This window comes from Suricata suricatta, chromosome 5, assembly GCF_006229205.1.
Source record: "Suricata suricatta isolate VVHF042 chromosome 5, meerkat_22Aug2017_6uvM2_HiC, whole genome shotgun sequence".
Lineage (NCBI taxonomy): Eukaryota > Metazoa > Chordata > Mammalia > Carnivora > Herpestidae > Suricata > Suricata suricatta.
Genome location: NC_043704.1, coordinates 73,113,167 through 73,122,240, shown reverse-complemented (window position 1 = coordinate 73,122,240; position 9,074 = coordinate 73,113,167). Strand labels below are relative to the sequence as shown.

General features: G+C 49.3%; 1 pseudogene; it reads right to left on the bottom strand.

Annotated features, from left to right (window-relative positions):
- Positions 1-8,465: 8,465 nt before the first annotated feature.
- Positions 8,466-8,610, bottom strand: LOC115292998 (annotated as a pseudogene).
- Positions 8,611-9,074: the final 464 nt, after the last annotated feature.

Sequence of the window (9,074 nt, the reverse complement as noted above, 5' to 3'; positions counted from 1 at the left end):
GAGCAGGTAAAGCAAAGAAGTGATACATGTAATACAAGGTTATACATATAACTCCAGAAAACTCACAGTCATCATGTGAATCATAAATGAGTTAATATTGCCTTTTAAAGATCAACACTCAGACTATACTTTAAATATCCAGATAGATACAGTTTATAAGAAACCCGCCAAACATAATGACATAGTCAGAAAATAATTAGGAAAAGATACACCAGATGTATTGGTTAGAAACTTTAGTTACGACTGGGGTGCCTGGGTGACTCGGTCGGTTGAAGGTTGGACTCTTGGTTTTGGCTCAGGTCATGATCTCATGGCTCGTGAGATTGACCTCCATGTTGGGCTCTGCGCTGAGTCTGGAGGCTGCCTGGGACTCTCGCTCGCTCTCTCTGCCTCTGTCTTTCTTTCTCAAAATAAATAAATAAACACTAAAGAAAACACTTTGGTTATAAGTTATAGAAAAATCAACTCATGGTTAACAATAGAGTTATTCGCTCAGGTAAACAGACACTCCCAAGGGAGGATTACTGAGCACCAGTACCAACAAGGACCCAACACTTCCCATCTCTGGCTTCCAGTCTGTAGCACCAGCCTTGTTCTAAGGCTAGATCCCTCTAGGAGCAAAATGGCTGCACTGTTGCTAGGCTCCCCCTCAATGAGTCCACCCAAAAAGCCAAGGCAATTCTAAAGAAGAACAAAAGAGCAAAGGGCTTGACTTCATCAACAGGCTCTGGAGACTTGCTAGACACCAAGAATTTCCTTGGGAAGAAGGGGGAGAAATAGGATTGGGTAAGGACAAAAGTGAGGTTCATCATGATCAGTGGTTTTCCCTTTTAAAGCTCCCATGAGACTTGCCTGAAGCGGGGGCTTCGAATCTCACTCAGTTTGGCTTCTTCCCCACTCTCGACCCTCCTCTCCCCTCCTCTTACCAGTTTCTCCCAAACACACAGCACGCACTACATCCTCACGCCAGCTCTGCTACTGAGGAACCTGTCCTAGGACAGAGAACAAAGGCATCAAGCCTCCTCACACTCCCGCTGGTCACCCATCGGTAGGCTGGAATCGCACTTCCCCCAGATACCAACGGCCTAATCCCTGGAACCTATGAATGTCACTTCTTATGGCAGAAAAAGGGATTTTAGATGTGATTAGATTAAGGATCACAAGATGGGGAGACTACCCTGGATTATTTGGATGGACCTCAAGTGCATCACATCTAACTTTATAAGAGGGAGGCCAAGGGAGATTTGACCGTGCGTATTCGCGCGTGCGCGCACACACACACACACACACACTCACACACACACACACACACAGGAGAAGGCAGACCAGGGAGAGAGATCTGAAGACTTGAAGACTGGAGCGATAGGCCAAAGAATTCTGGGAGCGGCCTGAGGCTGGAAGAGGCAAAGAAAGAGATTCTCCCCTCTAGAGCCTCTAGGGGGAATGAGACCCTTGATTTTGAACTTCTGTACTCCAGAACTGTGAGAGAGAAGTTGCTGTTATTTTATGCCACACAGTTTTTGGTAATTTGGTAAAGTGCCCACAGGAAACCATTGCACCCTCCCCCTCACAAAAGCATCACTTCCACTATGCCTACTATGTGCCAGGCCCTGTGCTGAACGTTCTACTCTGATTATCTAACTTAAGCCTTGCAGTAACTGTCTGCGGTAGTAAATTTACAGATGTGGAAACTAAGGCACAAGGAGGTTAACTGACTTGCCCGGGATGACATAGAGTCAGGATTCAGACACAGACAGGCTGACTCCTGAGCCATCCTGCTCTACAAGTACCAGGTCCTGTACTTCAAGTTCAGGTGGCCCAGTAGAGATGGTCATTAAGCCGGGAAGAAAGGGAAGGAGGCATGTCCACCACGTATTTGTGTCCCAGGAAAACGTGTTAGAAGCCTGGACTCAGACGCCTCTCCCCTTGCCGGCTCCTACCCGCCAGTTCCAAGGCCAGGCAACCCAGGGCCTGGCTCGGAGGCAAACCTCTGTGCCGTCCCCAGCAGAGTGGATGGATGGACGGGCAAGTAGATGGAGGGAGTCAGCTGGTGACTGTGCTGGCTGTCATTCCCCATGCCAGCCCTAGTTTTTACAAGTTGCCAACCACCGGGTTCTTCCTGAAAGATTGACTCAGTACAAATAAGAATAGAAAAAGGAAGGGGAAAAAAAGAGACGGCACAAACCATTCCCCACCTGAGGTCTGCCTTCAACAAGGGAAAAGCAAATTCTTGAGGAAGCAGGTGCTCCTCGGCTGGGAGGATGCCAAGTAGGTCCAGAAAGGCCCTGTCAGTCCTCGGGACCCAATTAACCTCCCTTCAGGGCACTGGGCTCTTTGTTGATCTTCTCAGGCCAGGAAAGACCGCCCAGAGCTTTGATCTCCTCCTGCCTGCCAGGGCCTCTCGCAAGGAAATGTCACGTCTGCCACCACTCACGATGCTGCCTCAGCTCACGGACCAGCTGCTCACCCTTGACCTAGGCCATGCGGCCACCGCAGGCTCCCCCAATGCTCACCCTGCCTTGACCATGGTCTCCAGACATACCCTGCAAATTCTCTCGCACAACACCACCAGAGAAAAATGAGACACGGCCGCTACCTTGGAAGAACTCAAGATTAATGAGGGAGTTAACCTCGCACACAAAAACCTTTACTATACACTGAAGTGCGATACGTGCAAGAATGGAGCTAAGAGCTACCATTTATCGTTGGAGAGTTTTCTCTGTACTGAACACAGGGCCGCATTCAGTCTTTGCGGGTCCGTTACCCCCACGGGGCCTGTCTCCCTGCTGTTCTGCCTGGAAGCAGCTGGAGGCTGGGAGGCTCAGGCCTTCACCTGTGAAGTCCTGCTCACACACTCAGCGGATCTGGAATTCACCGGGAGCCAGAGGATGTGCTCACCTGTTCTTTCTCCAGGCTGGCAGTAAACCCGTCTCCCCCGGGCCCCCGCCCCTCCACACCAGGAGGCCCTGCGTCATCCTGCCGTGGCCCTACCACTCCACCCCTACACCCGGGTGCCCTGGATCCTCCTCTTTTCTCAGCTGGACAGATCTCTGTCCTGCTGATACTGCCTGCCTTTCCAGGTAGAACTATGATGAATTACTGCGCTAAATTGTAAGTCAGGTAAGGAGCGGAGGTGGAGGGAGGGATGGCCATGGCATGGAAATGACTGGGGGTCTCTTCCTGTCTCGTGGTGCTGGGACTGAGGGATGGAAGAGGACATCATTTGGGGGAAATTGAGGCTCAGAACGGTCCAATTAACGTGCCTAAAGACACTCAGCTTATAAGGGGTGAGGCTGGGGACCTGGCTGTTGACTTTATCCCAAAGTCCCCCAAAGGATGAGAGAGTGAGCTCACAGCAACTGGGCCTAGGCAGACCCTACCTCAGGCTGCTCACAGCCCAGAGTTGGACACCAACTCACCACCAGCTCCACGCAGGGCTTCAGGAAGAGCTTTGAATCAACACCCATTCCCACTCCGCTCTGCACCAGGGGAGGACACACAGGAACTCTGAAGGCTGGGCAGGGAGGGCTATGGAGGTGCCCAGGACACCTGTCCTGCACAGGCTCCTGCCCCACGTTCATTTCAGCATAGCCTACACTGGCTAGTCTGTTCTGCCGGCAAGTGGCCAGGTCCTGTGAGATCACGCACGCAGATCAGGCATGTCCCTGACCTCTAGGAGCTTACAGCCTCCTGAGGGAGACAGATTGGAGGCCACACCGACCACAAGCCTGAAGGAAGCCCTGTAGGTGGATGGTGGGTTACCAAGTCACCACCTCTGCCTTGGGTAGGAGCCACCTTTGCCATTCCCTCTGCTGGCTCTGCCCATAGGGGGCGCTTGAGGGCGACTACGGGCGGAGCGGGGATGCAGCTCACTCTTCCCTGTTTGTTCCCCTCTCTGCTTGCTGGGGCTTCCTGTTTCTATGAGGCCCTCCCGCAGCTCTTCCTCACCCTGGCCACCAGGGATCCCAAGCAGCAGCTGAATGCAGTTTGCTGCTTTTCCAACTCTGATGAAACTAGTTTCGGCCACGCCCCCCCACACCTCCCCCCCACCCCCCAACAGACACTGTCAACAGCTGGCTGGCACCGCCTGTTTGGTGGTCCAGCGGGGGTGGGGCTGGCACGTGTGACCTCCCTCCCTGGAAGCTGAGTTTCCAGCTCTGCAGGGCGCCTCCTCCAGGTTTCTGTTTCCCCTTTGCTCACCTAGCCATAGGAATTGTGGGCACTAAATGTAGTTGCTACCTCTCTTCCACCTCTGGGTGCGGGGGTAGGGGTAGGGTCTGCTTTTCACGCTCCAGCTACCTAGTTAACAGCTTTATACATCACGGTCCTTCCTGTTAAATCCTCTCAGTTCTCCTTTCTGGACGCTGCCTGGTACAGTATCTTTAGAGGCTCTCTGTTGTTTTGGTCTCTCCCACAGGATCCCTCTGACCTTTCCCTGGTAATAATACCCCCTCCTTTACAAACCTGCCGCTCCCACATGACCCATTCCCTTTGATTCTATTCCACTGCCAGGGGCAGTCCCCTGTGGCCCTAACGTGGCCTGGATATGGTGTGGCTCCCAGAGATGGGCCAGTGGCTTTCCCTGGGACCTGTATACACTGTAGTCTTCTTCTTCCAGTGGGTTCACTGGGGTGAATCAGACTGTGTTACCTGCACCCCCACACAAAATCTCCCTATCTGTAGTAGAAAAGAATGAAGACAAGTCACAAGAGGAGAAAAAATTGAGCATTGGTGAGAGATCGGACATGGCAGGGCCCTCCACCCAGTCGTGCCCAAAGTCCACTCCACCCTGTCTTTCCCAATTTCCTGAACCAAGAATTCCCCCTTTGTTTTTAAGCAAGTGTGAGTTGGGTTTCTGTCACATTCAGTGGGAAGATTCTGACTAATATGGCTGAGGCCAATCTCCTTAGATCGGAGTTGTCTCGAGTCAAGGTGACTCAGGACCTCGTCAAATTCCTCAAGAGGTGCAGCCACCCCTCTGTGGAGTCTCCACCACACAGCAGCCTATAGATTCTAGAACACAGCTCACGGGTCACCTCTGGACAGAAGCAAAGAAGCTCTGGAGAACAAAATGAGCTAGAGCACTAAGGGAGACCCCCAGGATCCTGTTTATTCATGTGCCTAGTGCGGGGCCTGGATGCTTATTTAGCCATGGCTGAGCCAGGATCAAGTTAAAGAAGCAGAATCTGAGGGGAAACCAAGAAGTACAGGGGTCAAGAATATGGCCCAACCTCCGTCCTGGGGCCCAGGATATAATCCTGCCCTAGACAGTTGTGTCCCTTCTGAATGTGTTATGTAACTACAGGAGCATATTAGCATCCCTTCTTGCCCTGTCAGGCTCCTTTTGGAAATGTTGGGCTTCAAAGTTTGCTGAGATAAAAAGGATTCTAATTCAGAATATCTTTCCCCTTCCTGCAGGATCATAGGGACCTTAGGGACCATTTAGTCTCCCTTCCCCCCTCCCCAGCCCCCATCCCTTCAGGAGGCTCCTCACTGAATCACATAGTTGGTGACTCTCTAGGTCAGGAGCAGAGCCCGGATCTCCTCTTAGGTCAGGGGGCTGATGAACAGGGACTCACAGAAGGCAGAGGCCTTGCAGCTGCCACACCTCAACGTCAGTCGATAGGGGTTTTTTTTTGTTTGTTTTTTTGGGTTTTTTTGTTTTTTGCAAGGCACTCACAGGAGGGACAGGGCAGCTGAAGACCCTGGGGTCACCAGGCCTATGGGCCATTCTCTCCAGCTGTGGTCATTTCTGTGGGATTCCCCGAAGTAAGGGCTTCTTCCAGCCATGCTTGCAAAATTCTTCTCAGCACTAGAAGCTTGCACAAAAACACAGTGCAATGCCACTAATTCGCCAACCCCAGCCCAGACCCAGCAGACAGTGTAATGACAGAAAAGTGTCCTGGGCCAGCAGCCAAAGCTGGGCCCTAGGTCTGGCCCAGAACTTACTGGACATTTTAGGGTGAGTCACTTAACGTCTCTGGGCTTTTGCTTCCCCATCTGCCACATAGGGGGAAAAGGCAATATACTTCCTGCCCTTCCTGCTTCCTTGGGCTGTTGTCTGCAACTCCCTCATCCTAAGACACTGCCTTGACCCTTCTGGAGCCTCAGTCAGGCCCCACCCACCCAGGAAACAGGAACTGGGCCCATCACTGGGTATGATGTTTCCAGAGCGCTGAAGAGGGGCGTGCTGGGGCCGGATTCACTCAAGAGACATGCATGTGCTGGTACCACACAGCTGCACTCCTGTCTTCTGAATCACAGAAGCTGCAGCACGAGGTTTGCCAAGCCAGCCCGGCATTGGCAATCACCCCTCTGACTGCATGTAAGACTTGGGAGACCAGAGTGGAACTCCAGGGTCTTGAGAGGCAGAGGCTTTCATCCCTGCTCTGCTGTGAATTCCCTTCATGGCTTGACTCACCTTTCCTGTGTCTCACTTTCAAAGCTGCAACTCATCAGACACCCAGCCTGTCAGAGCTATGGAAGAGAGCTCACAGATTTTAGCTTCCTTGCTCCTCAGCCATCTTCTGGATGAGAAAATGGGGAGCCAGACAGGGGAAGGGGCTCATCTGAAACCCCCCAGTGCGTTGGTGACAGGGCAGACCTGAGTGTCCTGCTTGGGGCACTGTTCTCCAGGTTAAAACACAGCCCCCTTGATTCCAGACATGTGCCCTTGGGAGAGTCACCTAACCCCTTTGAGCCCCAACTTCCTTCTCTGTTAAAGTGAGAGTAGTAAATTGTACTGCCTTGTGGGGTGTAGGGAGAATGAGGTGGGTGAATATATGTGAAAGGCTTGAAATTGCATCCAACTGAGTAATTATAATTGTGGGCATAATTGCATTAGTGGCCTGCTCTAATAAACGTCTCCCAAACTTTCCAAGTCACAACACAACAGAAGTTTATTTAGCACACTTGTGATATTCCAATGCTGGCGTTCCTTACTGGTGGGCAATTTCCCACATGGTGACCGGGAACCCATGCTCACTGGATTTTGTGGTTTCACCATCCCCGAGGACAAGCCAGCAGAAGGGGAAAGAGACTGCGAAGTAGGGCCCCCCCCATTTCTAAAGCCTCAGCCCAGAGGCGACACCCATCATTTCCATACACACTGCATTAGGAAGAGCCAGTTACAGGGCCATACCTGAGTGCAGAGGGAGCTGGGGAGTGTCATCCTTGGCTGAGTGTAACCTCCCAGTAACGAGCCCACAGTAGAAAACAGGAGCACAAATGTTTGTGAACAGATTTCTCTGCAACAGCTAACAAATCATCCCCAAACTTAGTGGCTTAAAACAACATTCAATGGTTCACAATCTATGCATCAGTAATTCGGGCTGGGATCAGCCATGGTTTTTCTGCGGGTCTCATCTGGGCTCACTTACCCACCACCAGTAGCTGAGCAGCCCGGCCCGGCCAGGATGGTCTCTGATGGCCTCACACACATGTTCAGTCCTGAGCATGTGCTCACCCAGAGTATCTTGGTTCCACACGGCCTCTCCAGCAGGTTATCATTTATGGGATAGCAGAATTCTGAGGTAACAAGAACAGATACTGCAAGGCTTCTTGAGGACTAGATTGGGAGCCCATATCACATCACTCTTGCCACATTCTTTTGGTCAAAGCAAGTCACCAGGCAAGTCCAGCATTAGGAAGTAGGGAGACAGACTTCATTTCTTGATAGGAGGAGATGCAAAGGGTCTGTGGTCATTAGTAAATCTACACATATGTTTGGAGGGAGAGAAAAAGCATAGCCAGAGGAAGACAGGGTGTGTTCTATGCAGACTAATGAACTCTAAATGTCCTCTGCAATAGCCATCTGGTTGTCAGGTTCAAGATGAAATGTGACTCCATCATATATATACATGTAGCCTGTGGAATCCACGTATTCACTGGGGAAGGGGGCAGGGGCAGGTAGATAAAGAGAGAGAGATAATTTAAATAGTGCCACTGATTCTAGAACGCCTGACTTGGAGTCAACGTGAGACAAAAAAACTGGAAACCACTTGGCTTGCCAAAAGGATTGTTACCCAGTCCTTCAATTCATGCACTTGGCCGTTTTCTGGAAAGCACACCAAAAAGATTCTAATAATAGGGGCACCTGGGTGGCTCAGTTGGTTGGGTGTCTGACTTCAGCTCAGGTCATGATCTCACTTGTTTGTGAGTTCAAGCCCCACATCAGGCTCTGTGCTGACAGCTCAGAGCCTGGAGCCTGCTTCAGATTCTGTGTCTCCTTCTCTCTTTGCCCTTCTCTTGCTTGTACTCTGTCACTCTCAGTTTAACTTAATTAAACTTTTGCCACAACAATATTTTTAATAAAATCATTTTTATCACCTGCTTTAAATATGGTTTACAATACCTAGAAACTGCAATTTAGCTCATCAATCTTTAGAAAATATCTCTCACCAAATTGGCATACTAGGCCCTACAACTAAATCTATCAACCAAACCAGATACTTTCTATCAGAAAAGTCAGGTGCATTTCAAGGAATATCATAAAATCTCCCAGAAAATAAATTTTGGAATAAATCGTATAAAGATAGTGCCCTAAAAATAGATCAAGATGTACATGATTTTGATCCACACTTGATCTTAGCCAAAAGGCCGAGAAGCGATTCATGATTTTGATCCAATATAATTATTTGATGTATTAAGTGAGAAGTATGATTAAAAAAACATATTTTTTGACCTCTTCTGTTGGTTTGGGGAATCAATTAAAGAAACAATTCCATTAGTTTCTTTGGTTATTATGATCCAATTTCCTATGTATTTAATGAAAAAGGAAAGATAATGTCGCTGAAAAATAACTGGCCCACAGTCAGCATATTCAGAATGATAGGTAGAAAATCTGAACATTTTACTAGATGAAATAAGAGGAAGATGTCTTTATCTGAAATAAATAATTTATGATATAATTTGATAAAAATAACTTTTAAGTATATATAAACTACTAGGTAATTCATAAAGTAGTTATGAACTACTTTCATAACACAAATATGAGTGACATGTTTTATGTTTTATCTGTATTTTTTTTAGTGTATCTCAAAAAACATGACAGTCTTAGGAACCTTCGAGTTATA